The sequence below is a fragment of the Sorex fumeus genome, unplaced genomic scaffold (genome assembly GCF_029834395.1).
Source record: "Sorex fumeus unplaced genomic scaffold, SorFum_2.1 ptg000063l, whole genome shotgun sequence".
Lineage (NCBI taxonomy): Eukaryota > Metazoa > Chordata > Mammalia > Eulipotyphla > Soricidae > Sorex > Sorex fumeus.
In genome coordinates this window covers 32,346,037-32,371,283 of record NW_026606120.1, presented here as the reverse complement: position 1 = coordinate 32,371,283, position 25,247 = coordinate 32,346,037, and the positions used below count along the sequence as shown (strand labels likewise).

Here is a 25,247-nt window from a genome sequence, read left to right as displayed (position 1 = left end):
CCACATCCATGACAGAAGAGGAAAACTGGGAGTCAGTTTCGCCAAGACAGAAAAGAAGCTGTGCCTGTTGAAGCCCAGATTAGTGTAGGAAAGACACAAACAGGGTCCCAAAGCTGTGCTCCTAGAAAGAATTCCCTTCACCAGTGAGTCAGATGTGTACCTCTCTGGGGGGGGGGGGGCTTCATGATTCACTTTCAGTCATTCCCAGAATTGCAGCTACCTCCAGAACTCAAAGGACAGCAGAAAACACCCATGAAAGCCAAATAGTTGATGGTCTTAAATATTCCTACCCAGTTTCTCTGCTAGGTGGAAACAGTTGACTAGGACACAGATATGCAGAGAACTGTTTCTGGACTGCAGTAGGGACCATGACCTGGAGCTGGCAATGTGCTTCGCAGGAGGGCTGCGAAGTGCCCAGTGCCACTTCCCCAGTGCTACACGGGCGAGAGTGGGAGGAATGGGACAAGGATGACAATAATGCAGCAGATGCTTCAGAGAGAGGGAATGGCAGAGGGAACCTGAAAATCAACTCACCCCCAATCCACCCTGAGGGATGAACAGCCTCTAGATTCCAAATAAGACACATCAGAATCAGGGATGACACCAGTCCAGTCCAGAAAGTGTGATTTGAGGGTGTCGTTGGCCTCAGCAGGTTACACTGTCCAGCAGTCGTCTCACTGGTACAGAGGTCATGAGCAGAATACCAGAAAGCTCAGTTGGATTTCACTGGACATTCCAGTAACCAGTTACCCAATAAAAGGGGTAAATAATTTTGAGTCACACCCAGCAGTGCACAGAGGTTACCCCTGGCTCTGCACTCAGGAATTTGTCCTGGCGGTAGTTGGAGGACTATGTGGATGCTGGGGAACTAACCCAGGTCAGCCACATGCAAGGCAAGCGTCCTGCCTGTTCTACTATAGCACTGGCCCCACTGGGAGTTTTAGAGTAATACAACTTCCCAAGACTGAGTAAGAAGGAAACAGAATACTTGAACTGGCCAAGTGCTACTATGAAAATTTAAAAAGTATTCAAAAGTCTTTTCCAAAACAAAAGCCCAGGTAAACATGGTTCACTAGTGAGTTATTGCAAGCCTCAAAGACAACATATCACCTATCTTTCTCAAGCTCTTCCAAATAGCTGAAAAGAAATTAATTTTTCCTAACATTTTCTGTGAAGCCAACAATATCCTAATACCAAAACAAGACAAGCTTTCATTGAAAAAGATTACAGGCCAATGTCCCAATGAAAACAAATGCAAATACACTGTGATCAAGTGGAACATGGATGGCTCTCTCTCTCTCTCTCTCTCTCTCTATATATATATATATATATGACAATTAATGTTCACACCACATCAATAAAAGAAATGATCACATGAGCACAGAAGAAACCAACCTCGATATAGTAAAGGCCATATATAACAAAAATACCACTAACATTATAGTTAATGGCAAAATATTAAAGGAAGCCACAGCAATTAGGCACAAATGAGAAACTCAAGAGATTAAAACTGAAATAGAAGTCAAAATGCCTACAGATACGAATGATGTCTATGGCCATACCACCTAGAACATGCCAGATTTTATGAGGTATGGATGACATATTAATCACTTAATCACTTAACTTCCCGTTAGTCGTCGATTTGCTCGAGCGGGCGCCAGTAACGTCTCCATTTGTCCCTGTCGCATGCTAGTGTAGCCCAATGGCATCTCTTCGCTCCGGGAACATGGAGGGCCTCAAACCGATCGTTCATGATCTTGACAAAGAAGTCTGACCATCTGGTAGGTGGGCGGCCACGCGGTCTCTTGACATCCCGTGGAATCCAATCAGTAACAGCTCTAGTCCAACGGTCGTCTTTAAATCTCATTACGTGACCAGCCCATCTGATTTTCGACACCTTGGCATATGAGACAGCGTCCCTGATCCTTGATCGTCGACGGATGTCAGAACTCCGGATTCGTTCTCTCATTTGAGTGAAACGTGATATTCCAAGCATAGCTCTTTCTATTCTTCTTTGGGAGACCTGAATGGCGTTCTCATCTTGTTTGCGTAGGGCCCAGGTCTCTGAGGCATATGTTAATGCAGGAAGAACAGTGGAATCAAAGAGATGTGCCCGGAGCCGGAGGTTCTTCGTCCTCTTAGCTATTTCTTCGACGTTCTAGCCAATCAGGGCATTCAAGCCCAATACATCAGGATCCTCCGTGAGCTGTATTGCGGATTCACTACCAGGATCTCACCATTCTACAAAGAAGTGATCGTTGATGTCAAGAGAGGGGTGCGGCAGGGTGATACCATTTCACCGAAACTCTTCAGTGCCACCCTCGAGAACATCATGTGACGACTGGAATGGGAAGGAATGGGAGTGAAGATAGATGGTCGGCAACTACACCACCTCCGCTTTGCTGATGACATTGTTTTAATAACACCAAACATCAGCCAAGCGGCACAAATGCTGGCCGACTTTGACCGTGAGTGTGGAAAGGTAGCACTACAGCTGAATCTTACGAAGACAATGTTTATGAGAAACAGCCTTGTTCCTGATGCCCCATTCGCTCTCAATGGAACGACCATCTCCGAATGCAACAGCTATGTGTACCTAGGTCGAGAGGTCAACATGAGAAATGACCTGGCACCCAAGCTGCGCAGGAGGAAGAGAGCGGCTTGGAACGCCTTCAAGATGACATATTACATTGAGAAAAACCTTAAAGACATTACAAAAAACTTTCAGAAGCAATTTAAGTCTATACAGATAAGTCCACTGTCCTCCCGTTGTTCATTGATTTGCTCGAGCGGGCACCAGTAACGTCTCACAACAAATTGTGAGACTTGTTGTTACTGTTTTTGGCATATTGAATACATCATGGGGAGCTTGCCAGGTTTTGCCATGCACGTGAGATACTCCTGGTAGCTTGCCCGGCTCTCCGAGAGGGGCAGAGGAATAATCGAACCCAGGTCGGCCATGTTAGCCTTGTGCAAGGCAAACGCCTTACCTGCTGTAATGAGCTATAAAATAAAAACATAAATATCTTTTTATATGCGGATGTATTTTATACGCAATTACACACTTGATCACTTGATATCGTGTTACTCATCGATTTTCTCGAGCGGGTGCCAGTAATGTCTCCGCTCATCCCTGTTGCATGCTAGCATAGCCCAGTGGCATCTACTCGTTCTAAGAACCCGAAGAGCCTCAAACCAATCATTCAGGGTCTTGATGAAGAAGTCTGACCATGTTGTAGGTGGGCAGCCACACGATCTTTTGGCGTCCCGTGGAATCCAGTTGGTAATAGCACTAGTCCAGCGGTCGTCTCCAAATCTCATTACATGTCCAGCCCATCTGATTTTCGATGCCTTGGCAAATGACACAGCGTCCCTGATTCGTGAGCGTTGATGAAGGTTCGAACTCCGGATTCTTTCTCTCATTTGAGTGAAGCGTGATACTCCAACCATAGCTCTTTTGATTCCTCTTTGAGAGACCCGAATAGCATTCTCATCCTGTTTTTGTAGGGCCCAGGTCTCTGAGGCATATGTTAATGCAGGAAGAACAGTGGGATTGAAGAGATGTGCTCGGAGCTAGAGGTTCTTCGTCCTCTTAGTTATTTCTTCGACGCTCTTGAAGGCATTCCAAGCCGCTCTCTTCCTCCTGCGCAACTCAGGTGCCAGGTCATTCGACGTAGGTATACATAACTGTTGCATTTGGAGATGGTCATTCCATAGAGTGCAAATGGTACGTCAGGAACAAGACTGTTTCTCATGAACATTGTCTTTGTGAAATTCAGCTGTAATATGACCTTTCTACACAAGAGAATTTTTTTTCAAATCTCATTTATGTGTCAGAAAAAGCAAGTACAGAGGAATCAAGTTAATCAAGTAGATGAACGACCTATATATCAAAAGCTGTAACAATTAAAATAAATAGAAGACACAAGAAATGAAAAAATATTACATGCATACACATTTAAAGAATTAATACCAAAGAGGTAGTACAGTGGGTAGGGCGCTTGTCTTGCACTTGGTCAACCCCGTTTGATCCCCAGAATCCCATATGGTCCCTTAAACCTTACCAGGTGTGATCCTGGAAGAAACAGGAGTAAGCTCTGAGCACTGCTGGGTGTGACCCCAAAACAAACAAACAAACAAAACTAACACCTCTGAAATGACTATTCTACCCAAAGCATTACATAGATCAATGCAATCCCTAACCAAATTCCAATGACATTCTTCAAGGACAGAAAGCCAGTACCACTAAAAGTAGTATGGAATCATAAAACACCCTGAATAGTCAAAGCAACACACAACAACAACAACAACAAAATAGATGAATGACATTGTAGTCCTTGATGTTAAACTGCCCTGGAAAGCAACCAAAACAGTGTTGGACTGGGATAGAAGCAGGCTCTTAGACTAAGGAAGAGAAGTCAGAGCCCAGAAATAAGTCCATCTATATGATGTATTCATATGATATATATGTATTTACCCTTTGTCTCTCTTTATATATGTATATATGATTTACTGTTAGCCTGTCTGTCAATCTATCTGCAGTTCATTTATAACAAAGGAGAAAAGAACATGAAGTGGAGAGAAAAGATGTTCTTCAAAAAGAAAGTGCTAGGGAAACTGGCTAATAACATGTAAAAAGGGATCCCATCTGTTTGAACACAAAAGCTAATTTAAAATGCATTAAGGTCCTTGAGAGCCTAATTCATAGGCCCAAGAACCACCGAGTGTGCTTCCCCCAACCTCCTCCAAAAAAGAAAAGTTTGTGGTGTATTTATAATGGAACACTATTCAGTTGTAAAATCAAATCTTATATTTTGCTACAGCTTAGATGGGACTCAAAATTGTCATATTAGAAAGAAGAGAGGGAAATACAGGATGATCTCACTCATATGTGGTGTCTAAAGAAACAAAGGGAATAGACTATGCACAGTGAAAACAAAACTTAGGCTCTGAGAACAGATATGAGGTTACCAAGAGGAGCAGGGAAGGGGGGAGGAGGGGAGAGAAAAACATCCCGAGATAGTGATGGCAGGACATTAGCATTTTGGAAATGGGTGTGGTAGAGTAACATTGTAATATACAGCACATATTGACACTATTGCAAGCCACGCTGCTTCAAGATAATAGTTTAAATAATTAACTTTTAAAAAAAGACATGTCCTTCACCTCATGGGTTCCTTTTAATCTTAATTTAAAACTAAGCAAAAAATTGTAAAACCACCTGATGTGATGCTCAACTTATGGAGAGGAAATATTGAAAAAAAAACCATATTATCAAGTGGAGCAGGGAAGGAGCTGAGCTAGTTTCTGCTCTGCATGGGAGGGAAGCTGTGCAGCGTCTACACATGCCACTGAGATCAGGGACCGCCTCAGCCCCCAGAGACACGACATGGCCCCGGGTTTATAAAATAATCACAAGATCAAACATTTACTAGTAATCATGAAAATTTATGTTAAAACAAGATGTTTTAAAGTTACAGGACTCCATCTAGGTCATGACCCATATGAAGCCAGGACTGGGACGATTAAGAAGGCAAACTCAGAAGCAAACAAAGTCTAAGTAAAAGGCACTGTAGCACTGGCCTCCCATTGTTCATCGATTTGCTCGAGCGGTCACCAGTAATGTCTCCATTGTGAGACTTGTTGTTATTGTTTTTGGCATATCGAATACGCCACAGGGAGCTTGCCAGGTTCTGCCGTGTGGGCAGGATACTCTTGGTAGCTTGCCGGGCTCTCCGAAAGGGTCGGAGGAATCGAACCCGGGCCGGCCGCATGCAAGGCAAATGCCCTACCTGCTGTGCTATCGCTCCAACCCAAGTAAAAGGCAAGAAAAAAAAATCATGGGTTAAAAACAGAAGAACAAATACAGGCACACACTAAGCCCTAATTTCAAAATGACATAGATGGTAAACTACAACTTGCATTTTAAAATAACAATTAAGAAAAAGGGGAAGAGATTAGCCATCATAGACACTCAGGATTGGGAAGAGGACCAGGGCGTGGTAGGAGACCTGGGAATATGGTGGGGCTGAATCTCTTGGTGGTGGTGATGGTGGTCATGGTTCTAAGTAGTGGTGATAGCTCCACAATGATGAAACTGTGTACTTGGGGCCATAGAGATAGTGCAGGGTTTAAGGCACTTGCCTTCCACACAGGTTTCACTAGTTCAATCCCCAGCACTTTATCAGATCTCCAAGAACCATCCAGGAGTGATCCCTGAACACAGAGTCAGTAGTAAGCCTTGAGCACTGCCAGGTGTAGCCCAAAGCAAACAAAAATTGCGCAGAGCTACATACAGAGAAATAAATATATTTACAACTGGTGAAATATGGACACTGGGGGTTGAACTATTGTAAGTTCCCTGGACCTAATACTATACTCTCAAGCTGCTAAAACTGGGGGTGCTTTGGTGGTGGGGACATGAGTCCTCCACATCCACTTCCTTGCAGCTTACAACTGACATTATTTTTAAATAAAAAATAAACATATACATACATACACATGCATGGTCTCAAATTATGCTCTGATGGATTAACATTTTATAGCACTATGGTAAAAAAATGTTTAGTTTCATTTTATGGAGAAGGGAATATTCTTTTTTAATGTAAAGGTAAAAGGTAAAGGTAAAGGCCCTCCCGTTGATCGTCGATTTGCTCGAGCGGGCCCAGTAATGTCTCCATTGGAGACTTTGTTGTTACTGTGTCTGGCATATCGAATACTCTCGGTAGCTTGCCGGGCTCCCCGAGAGGGGCGGAGGAATCGAACTCGGGTCGGCCATGTTGGCCGCTTGTAAGGCGAACGCCCTACCCGCTGTGCTATCGCTCCAGCCCATTAAAAATTTTTAATGTAGTTTTTAAAAAAAATTTAAATGAATCACGGTGAGGTACAGTTACAGACTTACAAACTTTCGTGCTTATGTTTCAGTCATACACTGATCGAGTACCCATCCCTCCACCAGTGCCCATTCTCCACCACCAATGATCCCAACAGCCCTCCCACCCCTCCACCCCATCCCATCCCACCCCGCCTCTGTGGCAGGGCATTCCCTTTTGCTCTCTCTCTCCTTTTGGGTGTTGTGGTTTGCGATAGAGGTATTGAACGGTCATCATATTCGGTCTATAGTCTACTTTCAGCTCACATCTCCCATCCCAAGCTGGCCCTCCAAGCACCCTTTACTTGGCTGTCCCTTCTCTATCTGAACTGCCTTTCCCCCCAACATGTCCCAGCTTCCAAGCTGTGGAGTAATCCTCCTGGTACACATCTCTACTATTCTTGGGTGTAAGTCTAGCATTCTGTTACTTTATATTAGAAGGGAATATTCTATATGACACTATTACCTAAGCTGCTAGGAATAGATTTTCTTACTCATTTTCATTTTCCACTCTTTTTCCTAATTATTAAATTAAATTAAATTATTATTAAGTTATGCGCCATCATAGGTAAAATAATCATTCTTTAAGATCCAATGTTGAAAAAATGTGAAAGTTTGGTGAATAGACACATTTTCAATAGTCAAAGTGGAGTAATGGCCTTATAATAAGAAATAAGAAAAATTTCAAAATGACAAACATATTACCAATAAAATCCACTGATCAATGACTAATGAGGGAAAATTACTTGTTTTTACACAGGGTTCTTTAAGGGTTTGCTTCATTCAAATGTGCATATCCCCAGCTTCTCTCCAAAATTCAATGAAAAAACCTAGCTCACTGTTCTTTCTTCAGATGCATTTATATTTCTCTGACCACCTGAGTGTGTTTGTCCCAGGCAGGAAACACAGGATTGAGCTTCTGATCTAGTATTCCAATATAACTTCCAACAGAAACTCATGAAAATTCAATGAAAATAAGACCGACATTGTGCCTTTTTTCTCAATCTAGTGGGAACCTCTTGAAATGGTTACCATTTTAGATCCAATAACTTCATTTGATCTGTAACACAACTTTTGCAAGATAACTAGTATAAGCCACATCATACAAACAACAGAAATAAATCTTAGAATGATCATATGACTTGCCCAAGATCCTAAAATGTCAAGATTAACAATTACTCAAGACCAGTAATTGTTTCTCTGGACTGTGGAATTCATCTTACGTAGATTTAATTTATATTGATTAAGCCAGGCCCATTCATAATAGAAACAGTTCCATAAAAAGCACTTGTATGGGTATTTTATCATTGACTATACATTAATTTATATAGCTTGATAGAGTAAATCGACATGCAGTACATTTTATAGATGCTTTAAAGGAGCTTAAAGATGCAACTTTGGGGATTTTAAATTAATTTAAAATGATACCAAACTGATATAATTATTTCACTGTTCCACAATTTGATAATACGAAGGAACAAAGGATAGCCCTACTATAAAAGGTCTCAGCTCCTTTTCTAAGAAAATTTTGCATTATATCACCTTTTATTTTTATTAACTCTGAAAACAATATGTTTATCATAAAAGGTTTGGAAAGAATAAAAACAAAGTTCACTGTGGTCTGGATTTTTAAAAATTATCACAAGTTTTTGTTCTTAAATATGCTATAAATTTGAAGGAGAAAGTTTACTTCAAGAAAACTAATGAATATGTATTGTTATTGATAACATATGTAAAGTAAGCTTTAACCTTTCTCTATAAGGTTCAATACATAGGTATCTTTTAAAGCATTTACGTTGAATTTTTACAAATTCACTTTATTAAGTGATAGCACAGTGGTAGGGCATTTGCCTTGCAAGCTGGCTGCCCAGTCAAGCCCGTTTCAATTCCTCCGCCCCTCTCGGAGAGCCTGGCAAGCTACCGAGAGTATTTCGCCTGCCAAACACAGTAACAATAAGTCTCACAATGGAGACGTTACTGGACCCACTCGAGCAAATCGATGAACAGGAGGACAGTGCTACAGTGCTACACTCTATTAAGAGAAAGGACATTGGCCTTTGTCTATATTTTGTGTAAAGTGCTAAGGAAGTTCCATTGCTCGCTACCTGTTGGAGGTGCTGACTTTGCCTCTCCTTTACGTTCATTTTTCTATTTGTTGTTGTTTTTGTTGTTTCTGGCTCACACCCACAGTGCTGCACAATGGCACAATGACGGGGTTGCCCTGGCAGTATGTAGGTAATGTGTGGTACCAGGGATCAAACCCAGGGCTCTTGAATGCAAAGCTCAGTGCATTTGCTCCAGCCCTTTGAGCACTCTCTCCTGGCCAGAGTTAACTTTTCCTTTTAAAGTTTTTTATGTCTTTTCTTCTGTTCTATTTTCCTTTGCCCTGCTCAGAATCAAACCAAAGGCCTTACACACACGGTGAGTGCTCACAAAGGCAAGCATTGTGCCATTGCACTATATGCTCAGCTCTTGGATTTGCCATTACATGCATTTCCCATTGCGTTTCCCAATGTGTTCTATCCAAACCTTGAAATTTCCCATGACACTTTGGGGCTTTTAATTTTCACCAACGCTTTTGGTTTCACCTTTGTTCTCTGGGTTCTACTGACCTTGGCATGGTACTGAGCCAATAGAGGAACTACAGAGCTTATAATGACGGCTCAGTTGTTTGTTAATGAACAGAGCGTGTGTCTCAGATTACCTGACACTGCTGTGATTTCATAAATATTGTTTTTGATCCTTGTTAATAATATACTATTTAAAGTTATCTTTTAAAGCTAAGTAATCAAATTAACTGAATTTTTTTATATTATTAGAATTTTTATAAAAAAGACTCAAAATTAGAATGATTTTAGGTTATACACTCTCATGTTCAATTAACATAGATGATATTACACATGTATTTTACCTAGATGATCTCTTTAAAAGAGAGAAGCAGCTAAAGGGCTATTAATGGGTTATGTTACAGACGTTTGTTTAGCAAAATCCACACTCTACAGGTTCCTGGAATCAGGAGTAGGCTTTACTTTTCAGCTTTCCCCACAGTTAGGCACGGCCATTTGAATTCTAAATAAGAGTAACTGAACAAGTTAGTTACTTCCAGGTGCAGCTCATAAAATCTTCCTATGTATAACTGCTCTAGTTTTTATCCCTTCAACCATTCAGATGTCAGTAGACAACCAATGCAAGGTTGTCTGGTCACATTTTTAAGATAATTATGATGATGATAATGATGATAACAGCAATTATTAACATAGCATCACTTTGTGCCAGCCTTGATTTAAGAACTACACAAGCAGGAACTTATTTCATCTCACAATGCTGTGAAATACGCACTATAGTCAAGTTGTCCTCACTTTTCAGATGAGAACATGGACAAGCCAGGCACTTAGGCAACTTCCCCACAGCTAACAAACGCAGGGCTGGGCCTAACACCTGGCGGTGCCGACTCCGGCATCTAGTCCACCTCCACCACACTCTACTTTTCAGAGCGACAACACGTGGCTCATGGCTGGTGCTAATTTTGAAGTGGTGTAACTAAAGACCAGTCAGAAAGTTTTTGCTAGAGCTAATAGACTCGTTTTGATTTTTTCTAGCAGTTGTGCTGGGGTGTCACAGGCCAGTTCCTTATAAAGTCATTCTTTAGCTGGCAAAGTAGTTATTTTGGGTTTGGATTTCAAAACCTTTCGAAGCACCTTAATTGCTCTTTAGTAACAGTTTTCTTTGTTAATGTTTGAAGGAAATTTGAGACAATGGAAGTAAATAGCACTATTAAAAGTTATTTTATAATTTCTTCCTCAAAATGTCTCTTGAGATAAAGGAGGGGTTCTTCCTAAGCTTGTGACTACCACAGGAAAGATACAGGCAGAATGTCCCTGTTAAATTCTAGAGTGTAGTAGGCACAATAGAGTGACCCCATGTGGGGATGGAGTGTTGAGGAATGAGGGTCCAACACAGGTTCTAGAATTGACCTTGTGTCTCCTGTGATCCCTCTCCCACCTTCTCCATGTGGTCTTTAGCATGTCAAATGTTTCTATTACAGCTCATCTAACTCAAGTTTAACATTTGAAATGAATGAATCCTGCCAGCACCCATGACTGTTTCATAGGAGTATACTTTATGCCACACAGGCAGAGGGATATTTTTTTTTCTTTTCACACTTGAAGAAACTACCTTATACATATTGTTTTTTTCTTTTTCCATATTCATAAACAATGTTTTCACACCTGTATTGAACTGGAAGTAGAGTAATCAAAAAGCATGCAAGTGAAGAAATATGGGCCTTGAGTTGAAAAGTATTCCAACACAGTGTTCTACTTTAACAACTCAAAGTGTACCTAGAAGGCCACTAAACTTTAACAACCAATGGAAATCAGTTAGACATAAAGGCTAGATGTTGGGACTATTAGCCAACAAAAACTTAATGGTTCTTTATAAGACTCCTAATTATCAAAGTTTATTTTTCTATTGCTGGTCTGGGAAATATTTTTATTTTTATTTTTTCGCTTTTTTGGGGGTCACACCTGGTGATACACAGGGGTTACTCCTTGCTCATGCACTCAGGTATTACTTCTGGCGGTGCTCAGGGGACCATGTGGGATGCTGAGAATCGAACCTGGGTCAGCCACATGTAATGCAAACGCCCTACCCGCAGGTGCTATCGCTCCAGCCAGCCCCTGGGAAATATTTTTAGACAAATTCTTTAGATAAGGAGATATCCTTGATCCGCTTTCCCTACACAGGTGAAAGGCATCAATTCATTTTGTCAGGGATTTATAAATAATGTATTTATTAAAAACAAATTTATTATTAAAAACAAATGAGAAAAATATTGATTAAAACACCTATTCAGCAAAACAGATGTATCTCTTGCATCTTGTACTAATCTAGGGTTTAGAATCTTCTAAATGCCTTTCTGAGCCCTTCAAAAGTGTGCTGAGGTGCTGGAGTCTTAATGGGGCACTTGCCTTGCACAAGTCAGACCGGAATTTGATCTCTGGCACCATATATGGTCCCCTGAACATTTCAGGAATGATTTCTGAATGCAGAGACAGGAGTAAGAACTGAGTATCACTGGGTGTGGCATATTCCCCCAAATTAAAAATAAAACAACAACAACAAAAGTGTGCTGAACTTTCTGCCTCGGGTTCTAAACATGCTTACTGGGGCTCTAAAGAGCTTCCCCATGAATTCTCCTTACATCACACTGAGATCTACAGTACTGGGAACAAACCCAGTTTCTTCTGGCCTTTAACTAGAAAATAAAAGAAAGAAAGAAAATAAAGGAAGGAAGAAAGACAAAAGGGCCGGAGTGATAGTACAGAAGGTAGTGTGTTTGCCTTGCATGAGGCCAACCCATGTTTGATCCCCTTATGGTACCCCAAGTTCTGCCAGGCATGATCCCTGATCGCAGAACTCTAAGCCCTGAGCACCACTAGCTGTGGTCCCAATTTATTTTTTAAGAGAGGCAAAATTTACATATCTTAGGACAAAATCAGCTCTTTGAAATCAAAAGGAAGCAGAATCACTGCCCAATCTTATCAGTATGTCATAAGGCCTCAGGTATAGGACAACAGATATGTGTATTGTTATTTTCAAATAGAATTTTCTCTTTGTGTATAAAAGAATGTTCCTTTAGCTATTGTTTTTAACCTATTTTAAACAAGAATGAAAACCATCAAAAGTTCTCATAGAATATAAAGTCATCAACAGTTTTCTAGGATTAAAAAAAAGAGAGAAATGGCAGATCAAATTCTAATTTTTTGAGAGTCGTCCATACTGTTTTCCAAAAGGGTTGGACCAGCCGGCATTCCCACCAGCAGTGAAGGAGGGTCCCTTTCTCGCCATATCCGCGCCAGCATTGGTTGCTTTTGTTCTTGTGGATGTGGGCCAGTCTCTGTGGTGTGAAATGATATCTCATTGTGGTTTTGATCTGCATCTCTCTGATGATTAGTGATGAAGAGCATTTTCTCATGTGCCTTTTTGCCATTCGACTTTCTTCTTTGCGAAAGTTTCTGTTCATTTCCTCACCCCATTTTTTGATGGGGTTGGGTGATTTCTTCTTGTGGACCCAGCTATAGCACTCCTGGGAATATATCCCAGAGAGGCAAAAAGGTATAGTCGAAGTGACATCTGCAATTGTCTGTTTATTGCAGCACTCTTTACAATAGCCAGAATCTGGAAAAAACCTGAGTGCCCAAGAGCAGATGACTGGTTAAAGAAACTTTGGTACATTTACACAACGGAGTACTATGTAGCTGTTAGAAAAGATGAACTTATGAAATTTACATACAAGTGGTACTACATGGGAAGTATCATGTTAAGCGAAATGAGTCAGAAAGAGCGGGATAGACACAGAAAGATTGCATTCATCTGGGGAACATAAAGCAACAAAACGGGAGACTAACACCCAGGAATGGCTGAGATTAGTACCAGGAATTTTGCTCCATGAATGGAAAGCCAGCCACATGTTCTAGGCTGCTCAGATAGAGAAGCTCAGATAGAGAAGAGAGCACCAAATGAAGGGTGTTGTGAGGACTCTCCCAGGGTGGGAGAAGCATGCTAAAAGTAGTCCAAACATGATTGCCACTCAAAGCCTCTCTTGCAAAACACAGTACCCAAAAGAAGAGAGAGAGAACAAGGGGGAATAACCTGCCACAGAGGCAGGACGGGGGGATGGGGGGTGGGGGGGATGCTGGGACCCGTGGTGATGGATGACGGGCACTGGTGGAGGGATGGGCACTTGATCATTGTATAACTGAAACCCAAGCACAAAATTTGTAAGCCTATAACTGTACCTCATGGTGCTTCACAAAGAAAAAAAAGAGAGAGAAAGTGGCTTAGCAATGCCTTTGAGTATATTCAAGATACTCCCTGGGTATTGGAGAAGTGTGTAATACATTTAAAATTTGATGTCGTTTTTGTGTCACACCCAGCTGTGCTCAAGACTTCCTTCTACTTCTGTGCTCAGGGATCCCTCCTTGGTTGAGCTGGGGGGTGAGGGGGATATTGGTGTAGAGGATAGAGCTGAGTTTGGCTTCATGTAAGGCAAGTGACTTAACCTCTCTGCTCTCTCAGGTCCATATATTTAAGTTTTTAAAAACAATTATTTTTCAATTTTTAAAAAATGTATTTATTTTTTAAACTGAATCACAGTGAGATACACAGTTGCAAAGTTGGTCAGGATTGGCCTTCAGTCATATAACGTTCCAACTCCTGTCCCTTCACTGTTGTACACTTCCCTCCCCCAGCGTCCCCAGTTCCCCTGCCCCCTCTCTCATTTGGGGCATTACGGTTTGCAATACGACACTGAAAGATTATCAGGGGAATCCCTTTACCTACTTTCAATACTCAGTTCCTGTCCAAAGTGATCATTCCTAACTCTTACTGTCATAAGATCCCTTCTCTATTTTAACTGCCCTCAGTCCCCAAGATATTCGTGACAAACTTCCAACCATGGACCAGTCCTCCTGGCCCCTGTTTTTTTTCTGTCCTTTGATATTAGTTTCAGACTATTTTTTTTATATCCCACAAATGAGTTCCATCATTCTATGTCTGCCTCTCTCCTCTCATTCTTCTCACTCAGCACGACACTCTCCATGGCCATCTAATTTATAAGCAAATTTCACTATTTAATTTTCCCTAACAGCTGTGTAGTATTATTTCATTCTGTATAGACGTACCATAGTTTCTTTATCCACTTATCTGTTCTTGGGCACTCAGGTTGTTTCCAGATTCTGCTGTCGTGAATAGTGCTGCAATGAACACAGGAGTGCAGATGGCATTTCTGCTCTGTGATTTTGGGCCCCCAGGGTATATTCCCAGAAGTGATATTGCTGGGTCAAATGGGAGCTCTATTTCTAGATTATAGCACAGCGGGAGGGCGTTTGCCTTGCACGCAGCCAACATGGCCGACCCGAGTTCGATTCCTCCGCCCCTCTCGGAGACCCCGGCAAGCTACCGAGAGTATCTCGCCCGCACGGCAGAGCCTGGCAAGCTCCCCGTGACGTATTCGATATGCCAAACACAGTAACAACAAAGTCTCCAAAGGAGACGTTACGGACCCGCTCGAGCAAATGTCCAAATCAATGATCATTTAATCTCTGATAAAGAAGCAGTAAATATGAACGGAGCAAGGAAAGCCTCTTCAACAAGTGGTGCTGGGAAAACTGGGCAGCTACATGTTAAAAGAAATAATAATTTTTATTGAATTAAAACAAGAAAAAGTTTAATCAAGTTTTTCACTTAAAAAAAATCACAATGAATCATGTGGATTCCAGGTAACGGGATCACTCGGGATCATTTTTGGTATGGTGAATATTACCTAACTCTCACTCTTGGTGCTTTTTAAACAAGTAATTTTCTGGAGCTCCATAATTTGTCACTTTTATATGCTAATCTTAAATTTTTTAATTGCTTTTTTAGGTCACAATCAGTAATGCTCAGGAGCTACTTGGGAGTGGAGCTGGGAGTTCAACGCTAGTGGTACTCAGAAACCATAAGTAACGTCAAAGCCAGACCTCGAGCACGTGAGGCAGGGTTGGGCCTTAAGAGTTCTCTCATGGTCCCTAGTTCTGTTTTAATGGAAACCCATATTTTTCCATAATCACAACATGTAAGGCAATCTCTTATATTTTACATGCCCTGAGTCATTCCTTTTTTTTTTTTTAAAGAGAATCTTTCTTGTACTTCCCACAGGAAGAATGCAGTTAACCCTCACCCTTCCCTGATGGCAGGACACAGGGTCCTTCCCATTCCACTGAGCAGAGGCAGTGACAAGGCTGCACTACTTGGAACATTATTATTTACTTCCTAAAACTTCTTCTACTTTGTTGTGATTTCTAATAAGTTGACTGAAAATAATTAACACTAAGCCCTTTTTAACTTGTACTAAGAAACTATGTTATAAACAGAATAGAGGAAAAATTAATAACTGCTCAGATCCTCCAGGTTGTTGAATTCTTATAAGAAATGAGATATGAAGGGAGAGAAAACTAAAATGAAGAACAGTTATTTCTCCTGTTCTTTGTTTCCCATTCCAACTTGGCGAAAAGCCCTAACTCCTTGTCAGAGGCACCTCCTAACTGCCCCGGCAATTATAGTTTATTAAGGTAGACTCTGGGTCCAAAGACTCCAGGTGCTTCCCAAAGTGACGAGATAAAGACCACACCACAAATATGTTAATTCTAAAGAATTCAAGAACCAGAACTATTAACTTATATTCTTAGTTAAAAGGTAGAATGCCTTCTTTCCTATTCTTTCTTTCCAATGCGAGAACTTAAAGGAGAGGTTTGAGGGGAGCCTTCAAGTACTTTAGCAGGGAGTTTTCTCCTAAGTTTTCCTTTTGGCCACCAAGCCAAAGCGTTTCTGACAGATAATTGGACTAGAAACAGTCCCTCTGGAAGCCATTAGCCAGCAGCATTCCCACCCATTAGTTCAGTGATTCATCCTCATCTTTCCCCCCTCCTGTTTCCTTTACCCACCCTTCCCTTGCTGCCTTTTCTCTGAATCATCTCTACCTCTGTTCTCCACCTTTCCTCTCTCAAATTCTCCTGTCGTGCTACTTAGCCTCTCTGTAGCAATAGAACAAAAAACTGTCTGCTTTCAATATAACAAGAAAGTGACTGCTTCAACTTCAGGTGATATTTACTCTTCTCAAAATTCTGTGGCACCAACAACTACATGATCATCCCTCTATTACTGTTAGATCTTATTTCACATCTTTCCTTTCCGATTGAGTACTCAAAGTATTCTACCTAAGTCTCCAAAAACATACCGTAGGAACTTAATAGTTTTTGCCACAGTAAGAGTGATAAACACATCTCATGGAAACTGGGTACGTCCTCATTTGGGAATAATAAGATTTGATACTCAGGGATTTTTGTTTATTTTACAATTCTGGGCTGGAGAGATAGCACAGAGGTAGGGCGTTTGCCTTGCATGTGGCTGGCCCAGCTGAGTCAGGTTAGATTCTTCTGTCCCTCTCAGAGAGCCCTGCAAGCTACCGAAAGTATCTCACCCACCGGCAAAGCTTGGCAAGCTACCCGTGACATATTCAATATGCCAAGCACAGTAACAAGTCTCACAATGGAGACGTTACTGGGCCCGCTCGAGCAAATCTATGAACAATGGGAGGACAGTGCTACAATGCTACAATTCTGGGGATCAAAGCCAGGCCCTCATATGTGTAAGGCAAGTGCTCTGCCGAGGGTTCCCACCCTTCGCCCCTGCCTGGTTAAATGATTTTAAAATATTAAGCTCCTTTACTTAACAATACAGGGAATCTCTGGATATTAAAGTTTGAATAATGAAATAAAAAACTTGTGCCTCAAAGAGTCATTTCTACTGTTCACTGTTACGTGACTCAATATTGAATGAAAAAAAAATAGCTGGAGTGATAGCACAGCAGGTAGGGCACTTGCCTTGCATGTGGTCAACCCGGGTTTGATTCCCAGCATCCCATATGGTCCCCCAAGCACTGCCAGGAGTAATTCCTGAGTGCAGAGCCATGAGTAACCCCTGAGCATCATTGGGTGTGACCCAAAAAGCAAAAAAGAAAAATAATAATGAAATCTGCACTGTAGCACTGTCCTCCCGTTGTTCATTGATTTGCTTGAGCGGGCCCAGTAACGTCTCCATCATGAGACTTGTTGTTACTGTGTTTGGCATATTGAATATGTCACGGGGAGCTTGTCAGGCTTTGCCACGCGGGCGAGATACTCTCGGTAGCTTGCCGGACTCTCTGAGAGGGGCAGAGGAATTTAACCCAGCTCAGCTAGGCCAGCTGCGCACAAGGCAAACGCCCTACCACTGTGAATGAAATCAATATTTCAAAATTCTTCCTTGAGGTTTGGATAGATCAAACTCTCTAGCACTATGATTGAGTCTATTTCTGACATGAATTATCTGAGTAACTACGATTAAGTAAAATTTTCTTCCCTTTAGTTTTCACCTCTGTAATATGAGGGCTGAAGTGATAGAACAGTGGGTAGAACATTTGCCTTGCATGCGCCGACCCAGGTTCCATTCCTCTGTCCCTCTCAGAGAGCCCGGCAAGCTACCCATGGCGTATTTATATGCCAAAAACAGTAACAAGTCTCACTTTGTGTTCCTGGAGCAAGCAATGGCACTGAGCTGCACTAGCAGGAGACAGGGACAAATGGAGACATTACTGGTGCCCACTAAAGCAAAATGATGAACAACGGGTTGACAGTACTACAATGCAGTGCTAATACAAGGGAACTGGATACATTATCTTTAAAATAAAGCAACAAAAACAAACAAACAAAAAGCTAAAGAAGTCTTAGTTCCCTCATTTAGAGTTTTACCAGAAGTGGGATTGATTATTCTGCTAGAAATATTTTAATATATGTTATACTTGAGAAAACTTGTTCAGCTGTCCAAAGAAACACCATCCAAGTAAAATATGGAGAAGGGAAGGAATGTGATATGAAATTCGAGGCATTATTGCCACCAGAACCAATTTACTTCTTACAGATTTCTTGTTGTATAAGAAAAAGTAGTGAAAGCATCCTACAACTGTCATATATTATATCTCAAATCTTATATTTCTGTAAGATAGAAGATGGGAAAACACCCCGCTGATCTTCAGCAAATATCAGGTGGCAGAAACCTTTTAAATGTGAAATGATCAGGTGCTTAGGGGCTGCAGAAACACAAGTGTGTTGGAATATTCAGTTGGCAATATATCAGCACATACAGAGCTACTTTCTTAACTTCAGCATTTTGGTAGTAATGGAAAGGATGAAAATATCAACACAAGTATGCAACTGGATTGAGGTCTGTGTCAGATTTATGGTGGCTGCGAAGATTGAAACCAGTCTGCATTAAGGAGGGTGTGTATGTATAGTATTCAGATATCACAAAGCTGGAAAATTATGCCATCAACCTCGAGAGTTTCTCCGTTAGATAATAAAGGACACAATGACCACAGAAAGGCTGAAATGCAGTCAGGCCTGGAGAGAAAGTGTTTACTTGATTTGTGACATTACCTGTGCCTATGGATAGAAGAACAAAGCCTAACAGAGAGTGAAATGCACCGAGGTCTATGAAAGGGCCTTTCGAGTTCAGAGAGAGAGTGCAAACACATCTAAGAAAAATGAGGACAAGTGGGGGCACAGAAATGCATTTCAAGGGCCAGACCTTCTCAGAGACTGAGACTGGGAGTGACACTCAGGGCGACAGATAGCTGAGAGAGACCAGCAAGACACGTGGAAAGACACCACTGTTTACTTGCTAAAGCTGTAGATCTGGCCAAGTCCAACACCTTCAGAGAGAGAGGCAGAGGACACGCTGGCCACCCTGGAGAAGGCCAGCATCTCCAGACTTACCTCTGGTTGGGCAGAGACCCTTTGAGGCTAAAGGCAGGTCTGTAAGAACCTAAGAGACTAGTCGCACTGGCTCTTCCTTAGAAACCATAGAACCACTAACATTCTACTTCTTTTCCCATGAAGCCAGCCCATGTCCCCTATGGAAAAGTGACAGCACACACCTACTCCTCACTCAGTCTTCCCATTACCAGTTCTGAGGTGTTTTTGTTTTATTAATTTTTTTATTAATGAATCACCATGAGGTGCAGTTACAGACTTACAAACTTCCGTGCTTGCATTTCAATCATATAACGGTTGAGTAACCATCCCTCCACCAGTGCCCATTTTCCACCACCAATGGTCCCAGCATCCCTCCCACATCCCCCACTACATCCCCTCCACCCCGCCCCGCCTCTGTGGCAGGGCATTCCCATTTGCTCTCTCTATTCTGAGAGAACTTTCTTTCTGTCTTGGAGCTTTATAGGAATAATAGGGTAGAATGGGAGCAACAGTCCAGTGGGCAGAGAGCTTGTCTTGTATGCAGCCAGCCTGGGGTCCATTCCCGGAATCCATAAGGTTCCCAGTGACAGGAGTGAGTACTGACCATTGCCAGGTATGGCTCCTCAAAAAAACAAAAACAAAACAATGAAAAGGAAAATAATAAAGAAATCATCTATTTTGGAGAATGTTGAGAAGATTGAAAGGAATTTGAATGTGATTATTGAGCAATTGGCAAGTTACTGGTATCCTAGAAATGGAAATTATTATTAACTTTTGACTCTTCTATTTAAAAATCATATCGACCATTTCTTATCCTTTTATAAAAAATTCACAGTATCAATCTTACCCCCTTACAGTGAATTTCATTTCTTTCCCATTAAGAAAAAAATCAATTAGCAGTTACAAAGCTTTCAGGTTTAAGTCTCAGTCATACAATGAAACACCCGTACCTTCACCAGTGCCCATTCTCCACCACCAAAAACCCCAGTATACCCACATCCCACACCCTCCTGTGGGGCAGATGATTTCCAAATTACTCTCTCCTCTCAGAGAGCCTGGCAAGGTACCGAGAGTATCTCGCCCGCACGGCAAAGCCTGGCAAGCTCCCCGTGATGTATTTGATATGCCAAACACAGTAACAAGTCTCACAACGTTACTGGGCCCGCTCGAGCAAATCGATGAACAACGGGAGGACCGTGACCATGAGACAATTATCAAAATGTAACACCTAATGTCATAAACTTTAAAAAACAAAGTACAGGATTATTTTAGGCAATGATTACAGAAAGGAATGATTCGCATAAAGACTCAAAACAGTCTGTCCCCAAGTAACACGTTATAGATAAACGACTAATCATTCCTTCAGCTTATCTGGTTTTGATTTTATATCTTTGCATGCTTCCTTTAAGTCTTATTTGAAGGCCAGTGGTGTAATCAAAACATATTACTCACCTCATCCTACATGCTATGCCATCCCACTGCAAACAATTCTGAGAGACATGACTAAACTTACCTAACACATATTTTGCCCATACAATGAGCTCGATGGAAAATCAATGAAACAGATATGGTTGAGGACTCAGGTCTTCAAAATCTTGGTCAAATTTAGCCTCAGGGGACAGAGTGACAAGGACAGGGGCAGGGCACTTGCCTGGCATGCTGCCAACCTGGGTTCTATCTCTGGCACCCCACCTGGTCCCCAAGCCTGGCAGAAGTGATTCCCGAGCACACTGCCAGGAGTAAGCCTTGAGCACTGCTGAGTGTGGCCCCCAAACAAAAAAATAGTGCATGTGAAGAAAGTGAAATTAAAAGCTATTTTTGTGCAATGTTTCCACTTTTCTGGTAAATATACAGATATATATATATATATATATATATATATATATATGTGTGTGTGTGTGTGTGTGTGTGTCTAGTAGCTATAAGTGGGTGTGGAAAGGTCGAACTATAGCTGAATCTCACGAAGACAATGTTCATGAGAAACGGGCTCGTTCCTCATGTTCCTGATGTTCCATTCGCTCCTAACAGAGCAAACATCTCCTAATACAGCAGTTATGAATACTTAAGCTGAGAATTCAACATGACGAACGACCTGGCACCTAAGTTGTGCAGGAGGAAGAGAGAGGCATGGAACGCCTTCAAGAGCATCGAAGAAATAGCTAAGAGGATGAAGAACCTCTGGCTCTAGGCACATCTCTTCGACTCCACTGTTCTTCCTGCATTAACATACGCCTCAGAGGCCTGGGCGCTACAAAAACAGGATGAGAACGCTATTTGGGTCTCCCAAAGAGGAACTGGAGTATCACGCTTCACTCAAGTGAGAGAAGGAATCTGGAGTTCCGACCTCCATTGATGATCGAGAATCAGGGACGCTGTCTCGTTTGCCAAGTCGTCGAAAATCAGATGGGCTGGACATGTAATGCAATTTAGAGACAACCACTGGACTAGAACTGTTACCAACTGGATTCCACGGGCATCAGTAGACCACATTGTCGCCCACCTAGGAGATGGTCAGACTTCTTCGTCAAGACCCTGAACGAGGGGCTGGAGCAATAGCACTGCGAGTAGGGCATTTGCCTTGCATGCGGCCGATCTGGGTTCAATTCCCAGCATCCCATATGGTCCCCTAAGCACTGCCAGGAGTGATTCCTGAGTGCATGAGCCAGGAGTAACCCCTGTGCATCACCGGGTGTGACCCAAAAAGCAAAAAATTAAATAAATAAAATAAATTTTTTTTAGTTTTTCATAATAAAAGATGAATTATAGCTTACTTCACACACACACACACCTCTCATGCGCACATAAAGAGCAAATAATCCTGTAGTCAGAGCAAACACAATAAGAGCTCCAAAAGGTGATGGCTGTATGGCTTAAAATTCAGTCAATCATTCTGTTGGATTGAGTTCAGGGCCCGCGCTGGCAGTGATGGGCATTCACCCGCAGTGCGGGCAGCCAGAGCAGATACCAGTGGGCTCAGGGGCACATGGTGCTGAGAATCAAGCCCAGGACTTCCCAAATTTGTCCATTAGAGGAAGTTTGGCTTCTTCAGTTATTCACCCTTAACAATATAGATATCAGTCCAAGAACCCAAGTGTCTCATGTGGCGCAAGTGGCAGAATACATGTCTTATGTGTGTGAGCCCCAGGTCAATGCTTAGCAACTCAAAAGTCCCCTTTGAACTGTGTGGGACCACTTATACGTGGATTTTAACGAAACACCTGTGGGTCCCAAACTGATGGGTCCAACCGAGATGGTTAGCTGGGATATTCAATATGAATGCAAACCTTGTGTCTAGAAAGTGTCAACTATGAGTTACACCTATATTTTTAGGGAACCTGGGTCAGTATCTCTAATCCTGCCATTACTGTAGTCTGAAATGAGTGTCCAATTAATTGGCAGTATTTGGATTAGGTGCATTTCTTGGTCAGTGTCTTAGAAAGTATAGTTCTGAATTTATTCCTTAAAAGAAAAATTGATACATGTGTGCCATTTTGAAGATCAATAGGGAATCTCATTGAGAGTTATACCTCCTATCCTAATGTTATTTGACAAGGTTATTCAAATTCTCTTCCGAAATTACACACTCCCCCAAATTGCGAAGTAGATCTGGCGATAATCTTTGAATACGTTTATAAGCACACTCAACGCGGGGGATCTACACTTCCCTCTGAAGTCTTCTTCCCATCTGTAGGGTGCTCCCTAGGCCTCCTCTTTCAATTCTCAGGTGCAGAGCAGGGTTGCTGCAGTTTTGCCTTTATTGAACTTTCCTAAGGTATTCACAAACTTTTCTTGAATGGTTCAAAAGCCTGAGAGAGACAGCTGCCGCCATGCTGACTTGCACACTGGCCCTGCTCCACTGATTCCTCACTAAAATCTCCCAGGAGATACATGCCAAGCAGCTAAAATCTATAGAATCACCAGTCCCCACAGCTGAAAACTCAAGTGCCCCCAGGAGATGCGTGGGCTGAAGCTATGGCAGCCAAACCCACACCCACACCCCAGCCACAGCCACACCAAAGGCTCAGCTCCACTAACTCAGGAATACCCTCTGCAGAGACGCCGACCAGCTAACACTTTCAGGTACCAGTGCCCAGGCTGAGAACTCTGGTGTCTGTTTTGGAGTCAGGGTGGGTCGTTTTCTCCAACCTCCCTTCCTTCCAGAAGTCCTGGCAGCCACACCACCTCTCCCAGCTACTGCCATATTGTCTCATGCCCAGGTAGTATCCTAAAGTCACTGGACTGCATGGCCAACAGTCAGTGCACGGTACCTCCTCAAGCAACAGGCAGCTCAATGAATCCTCAGATTTTATTAAGGGCTGAACAACCCTGTGATCACATATAACAATGTTCACATTAACTGATTTTCTTATACTTATTCATTTTTAATATTGCAGCTTGTTTATATAATCAGTGGAGAAAAGTGGGCACTGGTGAAGGACGGGGTTGGTGTTGAAACACAGTATGCCTGAAACCGAATCATGAACAATTTTGCAATTTCACAGTGACTGAAAAATAAATATAAATAAAATTAGGTATTATAAGTTATTAAAAAAAATGAAAAATCAACATTCTGAAATGAATTTTCTCCAAAGGCAAAGAGCACAGTCTCTGAGATGAGGAGGACCCAGGTATTCTCACTCACAGAACAGCGCCCCCCATGCCCGCAGCACATAGGAGCTGTCTGGTGGGGGAGGAAAGACCTCACCTGAGCCCTCCCAGGGCTTTCCCGGGAATGAGTGGCACCTGCCTGCCTGCTTCCACTGCTATGGTAATTAATGCTAATATGCTTGGAGGATTACTGTTTTGGTACAACTGTTTTATCCAGCATTGGGTTTGTTTATTTGAGCTTTGCAATTTCTCTTAATACGTCAGCAAAAAATCCTTAAATTGGAGGCAACAGTCTGCAGGCAAGCCTCCAGAGCGTTCTTCAGAACGGAGACAGCCAGGGGAGCAAGGGCTGAGAAGCAGGAAGGATTGATATTATAAACATGTCACTGTCCAGCCTCTTGTTTTCCTGGCTGGACTGATATTACAGCTTTCTTTGATACTTTGACATGACTGAAATGAAAAGAGACTGGCTTAAATTACCCAGCTATGGAGAAGTCACTGCAATAGCACACAGAAGCCAGGACTCTTCTCCAGAAGATGTTTCTTGGTGCTGTTTCCTGAAAGGATCCGATCAGAGCTGGGAGAAGCCTGCTGAGGAAGGCAAGGGCCACGGCCAGGTCACTCCTGACTCTAGGACAAGGTCATTTGAAAGAGGCACATTTGGCAGTCAGAGAGAAAAGGTAAAGTGCCTCCAGACAGGAAAAAAAAAAAACAGGTTAGGAAGAGTGTGTGGTACCAGAGACTGAATCCAGGACTCATACATTCAAGGTATATTGTACTGCTGATTTAGACCTTGTCACTAAAGAACAATGGTGAGAATTTTGCTCCATGACTTGAAGGCCAGCCACATGTTCTAGGTGAAAAGGAAGCTCAGATAGAGAAGAGAGCACCAAATAAAGGGTGTTGTGAGGACCCTCCCAGGGTGGGAGAGACATGCTGAAAGTAGTCTATAGACCAAACATGATTGCCACTCAATGCCTCTCTTGCAAACCACAGGACCCAAAAGGAGAGAGAGAGAACAAGGGGGAATGCCCTGCCACAGAGGCAGGGTGGGACAGGGGGGATGGGGGGTGGGAGGGATCCTGGGACCTGTGGTGGGGGAGGGTGGGCATTGGTGGAGGGATGGGTACTTGATCATTGTATAACTGAAACCCAAGCACAAAAAAGTCTATAACTGTACCTCATGGTGTTTCACTAATAAAAAAAAAGAAATTAAAAAAAAGAACAATGGTGAATTTCATTACTCATGTAACGTATAGTTAAAGAATTCAGGCTAAGGGCCAGAGAGATTGTACAGTGACTGAGGCACTTATGCTATATGCAGGTAGCTTGTTTCAATACCCAGCACCGGATATGGCTCCCCCGAGCACCTCCGGGAATCACTCCTGAGCAAAGACACAGGGATATCTGCTGTTCTTGGCTAATATGACCCCACA

General features: G+C 42.3%; 1 protein-coding gene across 5 annotated transcripts in view; it reads right to left on the bottom strand.

Moving 5' to 3' along the window:
* The window catches only part of AOPEP (aminopeptidase O (putative)), a 384,314-nt gene that overhangs the window by 180,087 nt on the left and 178,980 nt on the right, over window positions 1-25,247 (bottom strand). The window lies entirely within an intron of this gene.